The sequence below is a fragment of the Lagopus muta genome, chromosome 10 (genome assembly GCF_023343835.1).
Source record: "Lagopus muta isolate bLagMut1 chromosome 10, bLagMut1 primary, whole genome shotgun sequence".
Classification (NCBI taxonomy): domain Eukaryota; kingdom Metazoa; phylum Chordata; class Aves; order Galliformes; family Phasianidae; genus Lagopus; species Lagopus muta.
In genome coordinates this window covers 5,164,992-5,182,637 of record NC_064442.1, presented here as the reverse complement: position 1 = coordinate 5,182,637, position 17,646 = coordinate 5,164,992, and the positions used below count along the sequence as shown (strand labels likewise).

At 38.4% G+C, this 17,646-nt stretch overlaps 1 long non-coding RNA gene across 2 annotated transcripts in view; it reads right to left on the bottom strand.

Annotated features, from left to right (window-relative positions):
* The window catches only part of LOC125698022 (uncharacterized), an 85,720-nt gene that overhangs the window by 53,593 nt on the left and 14,481 nt on the right, over nucleotides 1-17,646 (bottom strand). For both annotated transcript variants that reach the window (XR_007379049.1, XR_007379050.1), the window contains exon 2: nucleotides 713-822. This is a non-coding gene — a long non-coding RNA (uncharacterized LOC125698022). The remainder of the gene's footprint in view (nucleotides 1-712; nucleotides 823-17,646) is intronic.

Sequence of the window (17,646 nt, the reverse complement as noted above, 5' to 3'; positions counted from 1 at the left end):
CAGTCTCAGTATTTTACCCGTTTCCCACTGTAGTGAGACTAATAAATCCTGCTCAGCTAAACAATATCTTTCAGAAAGGCATCCATTCTTGATCTGAAGACTTCAAGAGGTGGAGAAGCCACCACATCTGCTAGTAGCCTGGGTCATTCAGCTTCAGCAGAGCACTTAAAGTATCTTCTGAGGAGATTTCGCTCCGCTGATGTGCTGTTCTGACACAGTATGCACTATAGTGGGCAGGTCTTTTCCAGCTTCAGTGCAAACAGAAGCTGGTCTGCAGCAATCTGGGGTCCAGGACTCGACCTGTGGCACAATCTAAAAGAGATGGGGAACATTTCTGCATCCTTTCTCCCTCAAATTTTGATGGAAGACAAAACTCAGATGTAGCAGGTACCTGCGAACAAGATGTCAACCCACAAATGCTCTTTTGGTGCTTAGAATGACTTAAAATTTCCAGCAGAAATTTTCTTTATAGGAGATATAAATGAAACTTATAAATGCATTAAAAAATCAGGCACTGTTAAGATTATTTTGTTAGGTGAACAGTTGGTATTGGTGCTTCATTTTCTAGAAAGCAGGCCATAGTATAAGTGCAATGATATATCATTGTACAACACTGTTTGGAAGCTCACTTGACCTTTCAGTCTTGGTTCTTTCTATATTAATCCCATGCTGCATAAATTATAAGAGGGAAGATAAATATTTAGCTTCTTACTTCTCTGAACAAAGTCCCACGATGTTTTCTTTGCAGGCTGAAGCAATTCATAGGCAACCGGGAAGGAGTCAGACAGCCCAACTGTCTTCCCATGGTACTGTTAATATAGACTGCACATATAATTGCAAAAACAGAGAATGAGGAATTGCAGACAGGTTTTTTTGCTTTTTTTTTATTCCCCAAATATTCAAAGAGACATGAATACAGGAAAGTGGAGGGAGAGAGGGAAATAGGAAACGTAAGGAAAACTATTTTATTCAATTCACTGATTTTTTGGGCCCTAAATTTCCTATAGATTTATGCAAAGACTTCCAGAAAGGCAAAGAGGCTTTAAGCCCTCACCCCAAATTAATATTCAGTACAAATTACTCTCAGAGGTTTTGCACATTTCCCTACAAAATGCTTCAAAAAAGAAAAACAAAGCCCCTCCAAACACGCAACTCAGAAATTGATTTTCTTTTGCTCTATTATCTTAAATTAGGATTGTTTGGTTGGATATGTGTATGCAATTTTTTCTCCTATTTCCACCACACTGTTGCATTCAAAAACATTTCAAGAACTTGATAAAGTTGCCAATAGCTCGAAAGGTAAACCTGAAGCAATTATTCTGAGTAACATTAGTGCTTTCTTTAACTAACTTATCCTTTGCTAAATCTTCAGTGAGCTAAATATGTGCTCTGAACCTACTTCTAAGTTCCTATGAAGTTCGGCTTCAGTTTTTAGTTTCAGAGGAAGCAGAAATTGCATGGTGTAGGGACTGAGGTAAATCACTACTGCAAATGATTGCAGATCTACAAAGAAAGGGGTCAGGGTTGGGTGTATGGTATCACTCCTGAAATTGAAGGGACGAGAGCAGAGACGTGAGGAAGGAGAGAGACAGCTAACTAAAAGCTGCTATCCTGTGATTTCAAGGAAGCTTGAAACATACTTTAACTTTCCCTTGTTTTTACCAATGCTGTCAATATTCTTTCAGAATGACCAATGCTATGAAGTTCTCAGTTTTCAGATTCTAGAAGAATTGACACCCTTCAAATAAGCATTCAATCTTTGCAAGAACTGGACATGGAATCTGTAAAGGATCTTCAGCTACTGAGACTCCTTGACCCTTCATTTCATTAAAAACACAATATATTGGTGGCTCTAAGGGGAAAAAAAAAAAAAGACTTCTAAGGCCTTTAGAGGGAGTCCTATGCAAAGTCCAAGTGTGAAGCTCTTGAAGGCTTTCTTGTCCCCTTATTGAGTGTTAACGGGATTTGTATTGATTCATTGATGGGAGATTACATTCCTTAGTGTCTTTGTCATTAATACTTACTGATAAAATGTATGATGTGTGGAAGGTCAATATCTCATCCATATTTTTTTCTCCTAGTTTGCTTTCTAGTAGTTGGAAAAGTGGCCCTGATACAGCAGCCAACTGCAGCAGGGGCTGTTAAAGAAGGCCTTATTTACTAGCAGCCAAAAGGATATCTTCAAACATAGATTTTCATGCACAGATTGGCTCCACTTCTTCCTATATATACAGTACCAGAATGATTAAAAAATAGTTAGACAAATATTTATACATATGGCTAATTAGAACACCTGGCATAGCAGACAAGGAAGCTAATGGGAAAGAGATTGGGTGGATGTGGAACTCACAGTGCGTACTGCATCCTAAAATGCTTGTTTTTTTTATGACGTCTCTTGAATGAGGCTCCATTGCACGAATGGATCTACAGCCCTTGAAAACAGTCAGGTTACCATTTGTGTGAGAACTGCTGAGTCACGACCTGAACCACTGATTGAGCAGCTGGGGAAAGGACCCGGCCAGCCCTGGAAGCACAGGTGAAGGCAATTCAGCTGTGTGACGAGAAGGAGTGGAGCCTGGCTGCACCTCTCTTAGACCTCATTGAAGGGCTGACCCCCACTGGAGAAGGATCTCTTTCTGGAGGTATCTCTTTTGTGAAACTTTCCCTTGTGAACCTCCTGATACAGGTGAGTAATCTTTTCTTTCTTACGTCACCTTTCTATTGTGCTGGTCCTTCTGTCATCACACCTTTGTTGTAACGCCTTTCCCATTTTATCAATCTGTCTCCATGCTGCACCACTCTACTCCAGGACAAAGAGGGAAGCCATCCCACTTTGAATGAAGTCTTCTGCGGATAGATTTCTGATTGATTCCAGAGAAATCTTTTGATATTAGTCTGCCTTCTTTAGTAAGAGCCATGGTTAAAAAAAAAGCAGATAGAAAGGAAGGACGGATGGCCGTACAGTCCCATTTAGAAGACCTACAGAATAATAAGCCTGGGTATGTGGACATAACTGGAATTTTTTGTCTGAACTTTGACTTTTTTTTTTTTTTAATATGAAAATAGTTTCAGATAAACAAGCTACAAGCTAGTCTGTTCAAAAGACACCTACTGCAATTCCATATATAAATATTTCCTTTAATTATTTAAATGTTTGCAATGTACTCAGATTTTGAAGTGTAGTGTTTCAGTTTAGCCAAACACATACATATATATTTTCATTTCTTGGTTTGCTGATGGTTTCATAAAATGTTGGTGTTGATTGACATTGTGGCCAGCTTTGTTGTTGTTGTTAACAACCAGAAAATGGGAAACTATTTTGTTCTATTCTTGTGAAATAAAACCAGGGCTACCCTAGTGATAAACAAATAACCAAAATCCTCCAAGAAGTCAGTGTCATTAGTAAGAGTGAAAAGACTATGACTGATTGTGGGTCAAATATCTGAAGATATGTTGAGTTGAGGTTCCTCATTCTCACAAGAAGTGCAAGAATCCAGCAAGGAGATGAGATAATTTGGATGCCTTTTTAGTGTCTTCACATAGACCGTGTTAAGGATTAGCAGATGTACCAGAGCGAGAAGTTGGCAGGTTTGAAAAAGCAAAATGTATCTTGCAAATGAGAGGAAAAAAATGTCCCATTTCAGTTATCTGTATAATCTGACATGTCCACAAGCACCATGTAATGTTGATGGCACAGCATCTTCATGCAGAGTCAACCTAGCTCGTAGGAAGAGAGGAATTCCCAAGTGCACACAGGTCAATGGTCTGGCTCATGCTCTACCCTATCTCTGACAGTGCCAATTTTGAAGGATGAACAGTGGAGTAGTGTCCCAAGGGAAGTAGCAGTAGTCCCATGTCAGAGGACTTATACAACTACACCAGACAAAACACTAGAAAATGTACTGTAGCTGTAGCAAGCAATTCTGCATCAGCAGGGAGATGGATTGAATGATCTAATATGGCTCTTCCATCTGCAATTCCTGAGAGTCTATGAATCACATTTCTGTGTGGCAATGCAGTCGAGTAAATACAGCACAGAGCAGCATCATCAGCTATCTTGGTGTCTCTGTAACAGTAACACGAGTAAATTAGGCAGACAAAATTCCAAAAAGGGATATATTTGCCTCTCTGGTTCTAAATCCATCTGTTCAAACTGGCGATAGAACAGTATGCTATTGCTAATTCCTAAGCGGTTCAAACTGGATTACATGATATTTTGATTCAGGTATGCTATTAGAGAAGAACTAAACAATTATTAGCTCATATTTTGTTCTACGAAGTTAGAGTTTTCTAATTTAGCTGGCACATTTCAGATTAATAAGAAGAGTGGCCTGGCTATCTATAGCCTCTGAATTTTAACTTTAGCCATATGGAAGAAACTTGTAAATGTAGACTGTAAAAATGGAAAATATGTCAGTTTAAGATGCGAAGTGTCTTCTGACTAGAAAATGAAGGTTGGAGGGATTGAAGCATTTTATTCCCAGACAACGGAGCTTAAGCTTCTTCCTGGTCCTATGCCCAGATAATCCAGACAAAAATGAAATCACTGACACCTGAGAGGAATTCAAAGCTAACCAGATGCCATGCTTATCAAAACTTTGCTTTTCTTTTTCCACTTAATGGAGTGGATCAGTTAAGTTTAGAAAGATGTCTGATGATGTTGATCATTTTGGGAAAGGGAAGTATTAAATATTTCAAACTTCAGCACTGACAGTCTTCACTACTGAGAAGAATTGTGTGACAAAGTTGACAAAAACTCCGGTGTTTCTTCCTGACACATTTACTTGAGAGTATAAAAAAAAAAAAAAAAAAAAAAAAAAAAAAAAAAATTAGGAACTAGGAAGATGCTTTTAGCTGTCTTTCATAAATCAAACAGGAAGAAAATGTTTATGACCTTATGTGTTCTTTCTGGTTGTGAACTCCCACAACCCCAACCATCTATTGCTTATTTTCTCATCTCTGCTTAATCCCTCCCCTCACTCTCATAATCTTTCCATGTTCCCTCTTAACTCTCTTCATTAAGTGTTTCTCCATTTCCTGGATTTGTAGTGTGATGTTTCTGCCACTCCTGTGGGATTGTATTTGAGGACATACAGTCCCAAAGAGCGTGGTCCTCCTAACTGTCCTCTGACCTCAAACTCTGTGGGAGTGTAAATGCGTCTCAGCTGCAGAGCCTCATGTCTAGTGGCAGATGCCCAGATCCATAGGAGATTGGTTCAGAAAGATAAAGCTCATTAGATTTCTGAGAGTTGACATCACATTTGAAGCTCTTCTATCTCAAGTGCAAACAGTGTAATTCAGGAAGCATACATAGCTATTTATGTAGATGTCTACGTAGTTGTATGATCAGATAATATTCAGCACATGTGAACAGAAGAGCTGGATGCTTATATGGGACATCATTCAAGACTGTATGCATACATTCATAAGTGTGTGTGTGTGTTTTTTTTTTTTATATGTTCGGAGCAGATCACTGCATGTGCAAGTCTTTTGTCAACAGGCCTTCCTGAAAACCCTGACTATTCATGAGGATATAGCAGAATTCAGTTTCATGACATTTAGACCTGTTGATTTATTCATTCTAAACTGCAGCATCATTTCTTTGCTATTCTTCATTCATTTTTCCCTTGTTTAAAAAGTTTCATTCACCCAGTCATAAATAAGTAAGTAAATAAATAACCAGTACGTGGCTTGGGTAACCAATTCCATACCTTTTTGGAGAGTGAAATTGAACTATCCATAAATAAACCATAAGCTGAAATATGTTTGCATAAACTATTTGATAAACACTTAGGAAAAAGAGCTATTGGGGGGAAAAAAATTCCATCTTTGTATTCATATTCTTCATGGTAAAACTGAAAACCATTTTTGGGGGAGGGGGAATGTTTGCACTTTTTCTTCTATTTTTTTGAATTGACTTGGTATAAAATCTAATATCAGAAAATGTTGGAATTGCTAACAGATTACTGTTGAAACATAAGCATTATTCCACTAGTACTAAAAAGAAGGGGTTGCTAAAATGTGTAGCTGTTGAAGAGAATCCTCTGTAGCTGTTCTATATTTTGGTGCTTGATCTGTATTTATAACCCCTCCTGACAGTGAAAGGAAAGAGACAAATGTGTGTCTGTGCATCCAAAGGGATGCACAGTCCAGCCCAAGAAGGGCATTTGTCAGTAGGTAGTACTAAGAGCTATGGAAAACCACCTGGGACAAGCAGCTTTGACATTTAGCCTTTGACTGGCTGAAGCTGTGTTGGATGAGTTCTTTCATAACCAAATCAACATAATGTTTATTTAATAACATATTTAATGTTATTTACAGTTGCAATTCAACTACCAAAAGACTTACGGACACCAGGTGAACTATGGCTGTGTAAACCCGATAATAACAAAATGCAGCATGCTTGCCACAGCGGTAAATCAACTGCCAGTATTTCATAATTAGATGAGAATATTTACTTTACATCCATTTTGTACCTGGATTTACTAGGAGGGAATCTACAATTACAACAAACAAACCATTTATAAGACTTCAGGGCGAAACAGACTGCAAAGACTGTAGAACTCAGTAAGGATTTTTATTACCTGTGGGTTTCTAGATTAGGAAGACATACGCTGAGAGGTTTGTACTACAATATAGCCCCAAAACCTAAATGTTGTGACATTACCAAGTAGCTTGTAATTGAAGTATGTTGCCATTTCACTAGGCTTTCATTTGTAGGAGAAAGTGCAAATTCTGTTCTATGTGAACTTTAGATACATCCAACTTTTTTCTTTGTTCTTTTCTTTAAAGCTTTGCAACAAATGCATCCCCATATGCTTATATTAGTTAATCTGGTATTAAACATATTGGCTGTGCAAAATGTTGGCATGCATTAATAAATGTTTTCATTTTTTTTTTATTCTTTTTTTTCCCCCTTACTTTAAATTCTTCCTTTGACTACACAAGCAACAGCTGTCTAGCTTCCTGTTCAGTACTGGATCTAATGCCTCTACAGAAATCTAGGTCAAAACACTTGGAATGCATGAATATCAAACAGAGTTTTCAGAACAGCAAATGAATACATCTTTAACTGGTGACATTTTCCTGTAGCATATGGCTGCAAACTCAGGGGACTGCATGCTTTTTTGATGAATATGTTCCGTCAAAAACTAAGGAATGGCAGTGGGCTTATATCACCTTCTGTTTTGCCTTATGAAATGATAATGCAAGCTCATAAATGGATACTACTATCATAAGACTTTTACCTTTGTCCAATCCCAGAGTAGTACAAGGCCTTGTGGTTAAGAGTCTAACTCTTTGGTTGTGTTAAAATATAAAAGATAACCGTCAAAGAAGCTTTTCTGTAAAGCATTTGCCCATGTCACGGAGGGCATGTGATTACCTGCATTTCCATACAAGTGGAAAACAGCAACATACGGTACCAGGAGAGAGATACAGATTAATTCTAAAAATCTGCAAAGACATTAAACCATGCAAATAATTTCTACACTGTGGCATGGCATAGCAAAGGTAATATTAATGTAGTTTCATTTCTGGCACAAGTGTGCAGAGAAAGTTCTACATTTTTAATGATAGAAGCAAGAAAATAAAATAATAAGATAAAATTAAAGTGCTAGCATGTAAATAAACCCTCTATCAAAGCTCGAGTGACAGTCCAAAGAAAGCTGCTTTAACAAGCTCACCTGCTATACCCTGAGAAGAAAGCATGGGTTTGGCAGCAACACCAGAGCCTGTTGAATAATTAATTGACTACCACTTCTGACCAGTAGGAAAAGATGGAGTTGTCATTACTGATTGTGTATTCATCTCTTCAAATACAGAAAAGAGTTCATTTCTAATATCTCTCCACACTGATGAAGCAGATAGAAAATAAACTGATTAAATACTCTTGAATATTCCATGAGACACGGGAATGATAACTGTCAACTGGGAAGCATGGAGTGTTTCACTCTCTGGCCTTGAAGAGAACTGCACGAGAAGTCAAAATTTGACTGTGGCTTAGGTCTCTGCAGTTCTTACCTCCAGTACCCTGTGGGATGGAGCAAGGCAAAAAGGCATGGATTCAAAACCTCACAATTTAGAGTAAACACACTTGTTTTAAAAGCCATTTCAAATACCTTCTTGGTGTATATTTTGGAAGAAAAGCAATTGGTTAAATAAGAATGAAAAATATTGATTATTTTGAAGTAGTTTCATCTTCTCTTCATATTTCTACCAGTTCTACATTCAGTTTTGAAACATGAAGTGTCTCTTTTTTCCCCCTTTGTATCTCTCGCTGTCTTTTATGCATCTTATTGTCACTCTGGTGAAACACTGTTAAATTTAACCCTACAAAGGGAAAAAAGCACCAATTGTTGAATCTTCATACTGAGCAAACAAATTTCTGAAAAATATACCTATCAGTATAGTGTATATGTAGTGGGTTTAACTGATTAAATTATGCATGTGTGAATTTATTTATCTGGAAACCTAGAATCACCAGAGATCCCTCCTTCTGTCATCCAGTGGTCCACTTAATAATTTCTCCTCATCTGAGAAATACTAACAGTTCATCCCATGGTACTCATTAGAATTACTGTCCTTCAGTTTATCAAAAGAAAAAGAGCATTTGCACGAAATCGTTCTGTGAAGTTAGATGATGGGTTTTGTTTTGTTTATTTGTTTAATACGTTCTTTGCACTTAAGGCACTGCAATTTTTTATTGTTTTAACACTTTGACTTTGGCACATTTGACTTATTAGGAAAGCTATCAGATGCGCTTTCCTTTGATATTAGGGAAATGAGCTAAAATGCCTGGTTCGGAAGGATTGTATCAAATTGCATCCATTTGAAGATGAAGGTCTATTTTCTCTGACATCAGTGAAAGAAAAAAAAAATTACAGTTTATTTGTACCTCCCTTAGTTTTGGATTTCCTATATTTAAGTTAAACACAAAGACTGTAGACTGACACATCTGTCCAGCACTGAGAATGAGAAGGGTAACAGAGCTACACAGCTAGCTGAGCAGGGACAGTAATATTTGAGTTATGAAAGCAAAGCTCATTTATGTTCTAAGCTTATTTTATTTTTCTTAAATCAACATTAAGAAGGAAAAGTTGAGATATTAATTACCCGTATACTGCCAATGTAGCGGAAAATGTAATTTATAGACCACTTGCAAAAAAGTGCTTGCTTAATTTAAGAACTCAAATTATTCAAATAACATTTTGAATTTGATTATTCGTATAATTGAAATGTTGCTTTTGCAGCCTGAATTGCTTCTCTGAGTTACAACGTCAGCAACAGTTAACTAAGACCTCACTCACTGTGGAGATGATCACAAGTGTGATAAGGAAAGGAAAGAGAGATGAAGCCAATGGACAGTATTTACCTGGATAAATTTACAGGCAAATTGAATCACAATTTAATTTGAATTTGGGGTTTCTACAGGCGTTAGCATCTCTATGCAAACAGAGCTCTTTCCAATCTCCTTGTTTTTTCATTCAGGCTAGGATCAAATATTTGCCGATGTGCAGAAACCAAATCATCTGCCTGAACTGGCTGATTGTGCCTTTGGTCAAGCTGCCATTTTTCTACCTAACTGTGCTCTTGGGCTGCTCCGGGCAAATCTCCCCATTCACCTGGAACCCAAATGCTGTCTTTTTCCCACTCCAAGACACACACAGTTGACCATACATCAACAGTATTTGCAAAAGTGAGACTCTTCTTTCTCTAGAACAATTGGGTATGGATTCAACCAAACTTATTACTCAGGATTCGACAGTGCAGAAATGTTGGAAGTGGAGCTGTGTATATCTTGACCTAACGTCCAATTGCTACCACTGAGCCTCCTGAAATATTTACACTGTGGTGAAGTGGTGACATTGTTTTAATCTTGTCACCAAATACGTTCTGTGGAAAACTTGCACTGAGATCAGGAACCCCTCCTCAGAAATCTCAGACATGAATAACATGGCATGTATTTCATACTGTCTCTTGAAATTCCAATAAAAACAAGGCATAATAAATGCAAGCTAGATACAGGTTATCTACGAAGTAAAATCTTATGTTTATATTCAAGGATATCAGCCTATATCTTTCCAAATTCAAAAATAAGTATTTCGTATCCATACTGAGGTGGGGAGAAGAGATTAAATGGGAGGAAAGATAAATGCAACATTTCATACTTAGCACCTATAGCACTCAAGGAAATAAACCTGCAGAAGCACAGCTCGTGAGAGGCTTTAGTGAAACTGGAGAAGGCCTACTTTATATTTCAGAAATGGATTAAGATATTTAAACAATCTTGCATCTATAAGGAAAAAGAGTCTCACCTGGCCTCCAATATACTTAGATTTTTCTTAGTAATAACATCTCAGCTTTTCCAGGATTTAGAAAAGAAATTCAGACAGATCTAAGTCTTAAGATTTCTAGTTGTATATCACTTTGCAATTCTCTGTAGTAAATTAATGTCAATTACTTTTCCTTAGTATACAAAGGAAGTTGAAGTTATTACTTAGATATAATAATTAAAATAATTTTAAATGTATCATTTTCAGTAAAACTGCCATGGAATTCTCCTATCTCTCCACATGGGTTATTTTAAAGCCAGAGGATCCTCAGGAAATACAGAAGCTCATGTGTAGGTATTTGACCACTAGAGAAATCCTTCAGGTTTCCTTCCTGTCAAAGGAGGAAGCTCAGATAGGTGGCAAAAATGCATAATGAGTCACGTAGCCCCCCACAGTCTGAGAAATCTAAAATATAGTGGTATCATTCCAGAATTTCTATAATATCTCTTCTACAGATATTACTTCTCATGTGTCTAAGTGGAGATGAACAGTGCACGTTCTTTAACTTCAGCAAGCAACACCATTTCTTTCATCCTATCTCAAAATAATTGAACACTCTTTTTTGTTGAAATAAATAATGCAAAAGAATACCTCAACCTGAGGGGTGGTCAGAAAGCTTAGCGAGTGTTCACAAATAGGTAAAATTTTTGCAGTAGAAAAGCGTCTCACACCTTTAAGTGTTTTTGCTTATGTTGTATAAGGCAGGGACTTCTTGGAAATGCATGTATTACTCTATCATGAAGACTCTGGACTCCGGTGTTATTGTTACCAATCTAATGACGCTCTGAAAAAGGAATCAAAACAGACTCCAAAGTGCAGAATTTTCAAAGAAAATGAGATGATTCATATCTCATTCCGTTTAAGCACCTAATTTTATCAGAATTTGAAAACTTTGTCCGTAATCAGAGACTTTATACATAACAAGTTAGAAGGCTTTTAAATGACAGATGAGCTTTGAGAATTGTGGATGAAATTAAGTAGGAGAGTTTTTTTTCCCAAATTCTCAATGTCTCCAACAACTACGCTTCATACTTTGCTGCTGAGAATATGAAACACTTGGACAGCCAATGGCATGATGTTTTCCGTTAGGTTTTTTTTCACACCCTTCTTTCCCAGCTTGTCTTTTCTTGTCTAGTCTTTTCTTTTCTAAACAAGTCTAATTCACTCTTCACATTTCAGATTCCCCATCCTCCAGTCTTTATTATTCCTTCCATCTACTCAGCCTCCTTTCAGCTAGGAAAAAGACGGGTTAATAAAGCCATGATTAAGCTGTAAATGGCTGACATTTAGATATCAACTACAAATCAACAGCTAAAGTATCAGTGCAAATGATTTCTTTTTTTTTTTTTTTTTTTTTTTTTTAACATGGGTTTGCAGCTCTTTCTTCTCCCCCTTATATTCCAGTTTTGCAAGGTGCAAAGGGACAAACCGCAGGTTGTGCTAATGCATCCATGGCCTTCTCCTGTTGCATGTCTGCATCCAAAAACTTGATAATAGAAATTCAGAATATTTTTGCCTGCAGAAGTAAGGTGAAGTTATGAAAGGCAGCAAAGCAGCTTATCTCAGGAGCATTTCATCCTGCTCACAAGCAGCCGGTGGAGGCGCAAGCCAAACAAGGCAGAGAGACAGAGCCCAAGCAGCACAGAAACCCCATTAGCGATTCCCCCACCGCGGTCTGAGTGGCAGCTGGGAACAAGGCACTGACTGTTTGCCCGTTGCCCATTCTTGTGTTATTGGGTAAAATAAAAGTTCTTTTATCTGCGAATCTTTGTACAATAAAACAACTCTCAGTCATCCGCGAGTCAGGGGCGAAGAGAAAAGGGCCTCAGTGTAAAGTGCTGCAAACTGGCACATTGTTTCCAGTCATTTTCTCACTATTCACATATAAGGGGAAAGAAGGGGAAAATAAAAAAGGGCAGAGGGATGAGAAAGGAGAGGGGGAGGAGGGGTGGCTTAGGGTATCTTTTGACAGAAATGTCAGATGTGTGGGGCTGCTGGGGGAGGAGAGGCTGAAGTGAGTGTCTAAAACTTCAGAGTTTTGCCTGAAAGTCCTCAGCTGAGCTCCCGGCCACATTACGCCCCTGGCTTTGACTCTTTGCCCATCCCAGTTTTCTCTCCTTGGCTGAAGTAGGATTGAAAACCTCTCTCTGAGATCCAGAGATTGGAGTGCTCTGCAGAGAAAGAACAAGATAGACACTTCCCTCCCTCCCCTTGCTGCATTTCTCATGGTTTTCCTAATAAAAGACACACTTAGCATTTAATTAGGAAAAACTTGGCAGAGCTGAAAGTCTGATTCCTGCACCTGACATCGTATATTTCTAGGGATCAACAGAATAATAAATAGCCAGACAAAGGTTTTTAATGAAATCTTGTATTTAAGAGTCTCACAGGAACTTTGCTCATATTAGATGTTTCCAAAACAACAATAATAATTAAAAAAACAAAGATCCATGTGACATTAGCTAATGTAAAAAGCTGGACGCAGCAACTCTCTAAAATTAAGTGATATAACTCCTTCTCTACCTAAGGTAGCTTTAGTGGCACTGCTACAAAAATTCTAGTTATTCCTTCATGGTTGCTGTAAGGAAGGATAGCCAAAAGCATCTGAAGACAGACAAGAAAACTACTAATACAAAATAAAGGAAAAATTAGAGGACTGACAAAAAAAAAGGAAGTTGACAATAAGGCAAACCATCAGAAGATGTGGAAAATTATGGCACATTATTAGCTTAATGGCTAATTTATACTCATGCCAAGGCCTGGAAGTAGACCTAGTCTGAATGGAGAGACTGCTGGACTCCTTGACCACCAGAACGATGTGCTCCATGGGCTGGTACTATTGGGAGAGAGAGAAGGCATGGCTTTAGCTCCCTAAAACCCTGCACACATAAATGCCATGTACAGTTACACACATAACGGAGTCTTCGTTGAATGTCCCTTGTTCAAGTTTGACTTAGTTGTTTATAACTTAAATTACCATAAGATTTCAATTCAGCAGAGGGAGCTGTGGGGGAGAGTGATGCAGTTACAGCCAAGGGAAGATTGTGCTCATTCAACCCCCACAGCCTGAAAATGCTCCATATTTACTTTATTGAAGTTCTTGTTACAACACATCCCTGAGTTGCTAAGCATATGGGAACTACTGAATCACAGCCTGAGCCTCTGATTGACCACCTGAGATGAGCAATGAGAGAGGCCTGGGAGCTGACTCCCAGGTGAAGGTAATTCACCTGAGCTACTGGAAGGGGGTGGAGCCTTGCTCCACCTCTCCTAGAGCCCATTTAAGAGCTGACTGCCACGGTAGAAGGATCTTTTATGGAGATTGCTCCTCTTGGAGTCTTTTCAGAGAGCCCAGGATAAGGGTAAGCTTTTCATTCCTTCTTCTTTAGTGTGATAACTTGTTTAGTCTAACTTTCTTATATGTTTCTTAATTATAACATCTGTATGTTCATTGATTATACACCAAGTTATTTTTTTCACTAGCAGAAGTTCTTTCCTTTTCCTTGTTTACTTAAGTGATACAATCAGTCACAAGAGCACTCTGGTATGTCACTCTGTTTTGCCCTCCTAGTGCCCATTCTGTTTCATGATGGCTATGTGTATTACAGCAGAGAGAGCTCAACATTTTTCAGAGCTCGTATAGCCTTGGTGCCATCAGCTTATATTTAAATGTGATACCAAGCTGGATCAGACACATTCCCTGCTTTGAGATGGCCTGGACCCATGATCGAAGCAATCCAAACTAGGTTATCTCTAACACCATTGGTATGCTTCTCTATTTAGCAAACTGGTGTTAAAAACAACACGTACAGTGGTTTCACATCATGATTACAATGATTTCATAGCTTTGTGGTTGCTAGTTGAGCCGTATTTAATGCTAGAGAAATAGTTCTATCATTTGAACTGTTGTCCAGCAAAAATAAAAATTATTGGCCAGAGATTAAAGGATAAAGTAAGTTCAAGTACTGGAGCAGTAGTTTGTGAGCCAGAACTGATCCAGCAGAAGCTAGAAATGCATTTGCACATAAGCTGCTAAATTACGTATTTGTCCACTTGGTAATGTAATAAAAACGTAAGCCCACTCAGAAAGAGACAGTGTGTCTCAATGACTACTTTTTCCTTTAAAGAAACTGAAAAACTCCATTTTCTTTCATACCTTCCCATGCTATCTGAAAGCTTTAGTTGAACATACCCTGCAAACTCTATTTGGAGAGGGTTACTACAGCTGGCCTCTCAAGTCTGCTCAGCAAAACTGAAGCAGAGTTCTCTTCAAGGCCTCCCTGTGCTCAACCTTTTGAACACAGTCAGTCTTCTGAAGTTAAAATTGGGCTGAATAAATACCACTGCCATTAATAACATCCAGAAAGCTTTTGTACAAAGTAAACAGGAAAATCAAAAATAGTATTTTAGTTACTGTTTATTTACGCAACTTTTCCATTTCTTCAGTTTTTTTCTAACTTCTTTCTTCACACGTGGTCTATCAAGGCTCAGAGTATATTTGTAATTAAAGCATACAGTTCACTCAGATGTCTCTCCCACTTGCTCATCAACAGCACACACTAACTTGCTCCACAGGTTCGGCTGCGTCCTTACACAAGACGCGATGACAGTTTTTGACAGCATATTGCAGAATAACAGTAAATGAAGTAAGGACGACTGTATGTCATGTTCAAACTTGGAGAAAGCCGTGAAATGTCAGTGTTACACTGAAATTCCTTGATGATTCCAATGCTGTTGCTAAAGTCTACTTTAAATGTGCACTGTGGAATGGCAACAGCGGTGGGTATAGACTGACATTCCGGTTCTGCGGCTGAAGGTGAACCCTTATTTCTGTGGAAGGGCACCTGAGAGTCTTTGTTTCAATTCAGATGAAAATGGCTCTACTTCTGATTCCTTAAAGAATGGGGGGTTGGTGTTGAAACTGATTTGTCTTATAAAACTGGTCATCAAGCGCTTGTAAATGTGAATTTATATTCATAAGCAATGGATTTTGAAGAAGTGAGCAGAGCAGACAGGATCTGAACATACAGAGGGACATACTGAAATTATGTGCAATTAAAGCTATCAACACAGTTATCGTTGTTGTTGTTGTTATATTATGCATTGCTCTACCGTGGTATTAAAAGGCTTTAAAACAAGAAACAACGTGAAATTTGGAAAACATTTTGAAATTAGCATGCAGCTATTTAAGTCTGTAAAAACTTATGGCCCTGTCCATGCAATGTTGTGTGAGGAATCTTTCAAGAGCATTTGTCTTGTGTGACATCATGATGCATACACTGCAGGTTGAAAGTGGTGAAGGTATGGAGAATGAAGACAAATAACACATGGCCTTCAGACTAAGAAAATGAGTCAAAAGTCTTCCAGTGCTGGATCTGTATCTGGCTCATACACCATTCATCTGTATGCTATCATGACCTGTTATCATATTATAGTTGCTTCAGCATTTACTTTGTTATTAAAAACTGTGCAGGGAAAAATCTAACTCGTGTAGGAGTTCTGGGTCTAGAAATAGTGAAAGGCAAGGGGGTCAGGTCTCCAGCTAGAAAATCCTGGCTGCTGATCCTCCCACTGTTTCTGATTTACTTGCTGATTTGAAGACTGCTATTTCATCATGCTTAGGAATAATCGCCTTCATTCAGCAGAATGAATGACTGTGTCTCTGTTCCTGCCGTTATTTAATGCAACAAGTAAGTTGTATGAGGTTGGAATGAACTGCCATCAACATGCAAGTTTGTTGTTTGTCTTTTTACAGTCTCATCTTCTAGCTACTAAAAAATGAAGTGGCAAAGAGATACAAACTCTTCTTTATATTTAAGTGCAACAGGTTTGCAACAGTTGCAACAGGTAGAGCTTTCCAGAGGCCTTCTGACTCCACAACTTCATGACAGTAGCATTTTAACGTTAAATTGTTTCATGAAAATGAAAAGACATCCTGAATTGTTTGCTATGCTATCCAGATTTCAGAAAGTATCCTACATGGCACAGAATCTCCAAGCTAAAACATCACTGCTTTTAGCAGTCACTGCCAGAGCCATGACCAAGATACAAAAACATGCTAGAGCTCCATTAAGGAGAAAACTGAAGTCTGATTTTGCACTCATGAACTGCATATCTGTAAGCAAATAGAGCATTTTAAACCAGACAGAACTGATCTGTTATTAGTGTGATATTTACCTAAAAATAATTACAGTCATTAATATCACAGAAGTGTCCAAGTCTGGATTTTTGTAGGTCTCCAGAAAAGTTTTGAGAGCAAGTTCCTTATCAGCTGAACCTTAAATACAAGCTCTGACTTTTGAGTGACTTCCACAGAATCACAGATTCATTAAGGTTGGAAAAGACCACAGAGGCCACTAGTGCAACCATCAGTCAATCAGTCCAGTCCTCAACCCATCGTGTATCTCCATGTGCACAAGCATGCTGATGGTCTTTCCTCTGAATGTGGCATATGCTCTCAAAAGTAATGGACTCATCTAAGAACCATTTAACTAAGAATCTGTCTTTCTCGGATCACCCCTTACCTGTTGTTATCTTTAAACAAAAGCAAGTTAACACTTCCACACACATCCTTAAAGCTTTGAATAAACTCATAACTCCTTGTGTACAGTGTTACTTGGAAGAGCTATAGGGCTGCATAATTACCCCAACTCCTGCATCAGGCAGGGAAAGTTAGTGACATGTTGAGGGAAATGCTGCACTGTGTTAATAACGGTTTTGAAAGAAATCAGAAAAGTTAATCATGTGTGGACACAGGGTTAAGAAGCAATGTAACAGACTATTAAGTTTAATATAGATATGTGATATAAGCATATGCAGACAGCCATTAGCATAAATTCATGTTACAGAAGAGCAGTGCAGCATACTGCGCGATGGATTTATAGCATACGTGGTGTGCAGGACGGGCACCAGAATGAGGGAGAAATGGGTCAACAAATTCAGACAGGTCTGGAGTCAGATTGGCAGAACCGGGGCAAATGCAGCCAGGCTGCTTCTCTGTGGTGATGTTGTCTTGGAGCGACTATCTATCACATAACAGTCAAATTGCTTGGCTGCTGTTTTCTGTGGGCTTCAGCACGAAGGCATCAAAGTCTGGAGTGCACTTGAGGTCCTTTACTTTGCATTCCTGCTGTGTGACGAGGACAGCTCTCACAGATCAATTTCTGCTCCCTGTTTCTGTAATGGAGATACTGACAAAATCTACAAAGGCAAAAAGTCCACTGCTGCTCACCAAGAATAAGAATTGCACTCTGAAGCCTGCTTATTTTTGTCTCGTTTACCTGATTCCATGATCCCTCATTCATGCTGTATT